A 2,500-nucleotide genomic window follows, 5' to 3' on the forward strand; every position below is an offset into this window, starting at 1 on the left:
TTCGATAACAACAGCAGATAACGGTTTCCAACGCATGAGAACGGAAATGCCAACAGCAGAGATATGACTCCAACGGCTCCCTGTTTATGAAGTTCTCACGTCTCTCGCCACGGACACAAAGGTCGCCTGTTCGTGCCGTACTTGAAAATCGAGAATGGAAAATGGGTGTCGCGTTTTCTGTGGATTCGTTTTCTCTTTTTTTCGGAGGCATAACAGGGTTTATTTCTGCTTTGTTTTGTTTGTTTACAAGTTTGTTGGTCGAGTCATTTGTTCTTTGTGCGTCTAAGGCGGAAAGGTTTTAATTATCGTTTGATTGTAGTCTCGAATACGTTTGTGGCTGCTTTTCCTTATATAGGGAGTGACATTTACAAACCATCTTCTTTTTTCCGCTTGCTAAATTCATGGTTGAAAGGTCCACATACTTACACGCATACGCAATCACACACATACACACGCACATACACATATTCCCTCTCACTCCTGCTTTTTCTCTCTCCCTCTCCGTCCGTCCGTCCGTCTGTCTGTCTGTCTCTCCTCGCCCCCCCCCTCTCTCTCTCTGTCTCTCTCTGACTATCTGTGTCTTTGTCTTTTCTTTGTCCATCTTTCTCTCTCTCTCCCCCCCCCCCTCTCTCTCTCTCTCTCAATTCAAGTACATAATCACGGTTAATGGAGGTAGTAACACGGTGAAAATAATCGTAAAATTAACGTCGATAAAAACACAGTGAAGAGAGAAAAAATGGATTTAATTTTCAGAAATTATGATCGGTAACGGTGAAATCATCTATTCAGCATGAAACCAATGTAATCTCCATATCATTAAAGCATCTTTTTGTAATAATATGTAAATATATTATCTATAGATTTTTCTTTTTGCATTTGTTTATATCTCCCTACTTGTCTACCCATCCAAAAATTACAAATATCCACTCTAACAATTAATAAAATAAAACTTTACATAATAATCAAAATAAATCATCCCTTTCATCACATAATGTTATCATCCACCAATATCTAATCAGAGAAAAAAAGAAAAGAAAAACAAACCAAAAAAAAAATCATATTTACATCATTGTTGTATCCTTGAATTCTGAAACAGATGGCGTTGCCTGGAGGCCGTCAGTGCCATTTCTGAATTTCGTCATCTGACCAGATTCTTAACCTCATTGTCCGCGTACTTGTGCCGTCGACGATAATGAAGAAGTAATAATTTACGGATCAACTGATACGCGCTTATTTTTCAGCTAAGCTCATAATAATCATATATATATATATATATATATATATATATATATATATATATATATATATATATATATATATATATATATATATATATATATATTGTGTATGTGTGGGGCCGCGGTGGCCGAATGGTTAGAGCGTCGGACTCAAGAATGTCACGACGGTAATCTGAGTTCGAGGGTTCGAGTCACCGGCCAGCGCGTTGTTTCCCTTGGGCAAGGAACTTCACCTCGATTGCCTACCATAGCCACTGGGTGGCCAAGCCAGCCCAAGTCAGTGCCGGGTAAAAATAGAGATGGTGACTCGATAAAAAAAAAAAAAAAAAACACCGGGCGGAAGGCAATGGCAAAACACCGCTCTAAATTGCCAAGAAAAAATCATGGAAGCCCATAATTGTCAAGGCCGCGGTGGCCGAATGGTTAGAGCGTCGGACTCAAGAATGTCACGACGGCAATCTGAGTTCGAGGGTTCGAGTCACAGGCCGGCGCGTTGTTCCCTTGGGCAAAGGAACTTCACCTCGATTGCCTACCTAGCCACTGGGTGGCCAAGCCAGCCCAAGTCAGTGCTGGTCCCAAGCCCGGATAAAATAGAGAGAATGATTACCTAAAAGGTAACACCGGCACTCTCCGTGGAAAGGAACTGGGGACCCTACCACGTACTCACTCCAAGAGCATCACAACATGAAAACTACAATTAAGTATCATGCTGTGACCACGGCGGCTCAGACATGAACCTACCGTTAAAAGAAGAAAGAAGATGTGTATGTGTGTGTGTGTGTGTGTGTGTGTGTGTGTATATATATATATGTATGTGTGTGTGTGTGTGTGTGTGTGTGTGTGTGTGTGTGTGTGTGTGTGTGTGTGTAAACATGCGTTTACATCTAGGTCAGTTCTCTCACACCTAAAGTTTAGAAAAGTACTGCTCTTTAAAAGAGAATCCAAAATAGAAATATACCATTCTTTTTCGCTGGCAATCATTACACGTGCAGTCGCCCATCAAATTTAATTTCAGTGATAAAGTTCAAGAGAAATGAGTCCAAAGCGCATTCCCCTCTGACGCAACGAAATAACTAAGAGGGCTGCCAGGAAAAAGTGCATACGCAGACAGATCGCGTTAGCTTGGGTTGGTCTCTCTCTCTCTCTCTCTCTCTCTCTCTCTCTCTCTCTCTCTCTCTCTCTCTCTCTCCTCTCTCTCTCTCTCTCTCCTCTCTCTCTCTCTCTCTCTCCTCTCTCTCTCCTCCTCTCTCTCTCCTCTCTCT

Source organism: Penaeus monodon, chromosome 4, assembly GCF_015228065.2.
Source record: "Penaeus monodon isolate SGIC_2016 chromosome 4, NSTDA_Pmon_1, whole genome shotgun sequence".
NCBI lineage: Eukaryota > Metazoa > Arthropoda > Malacostraca > Decapoda > Penaeidae > Penaeus > Penaeus monodon.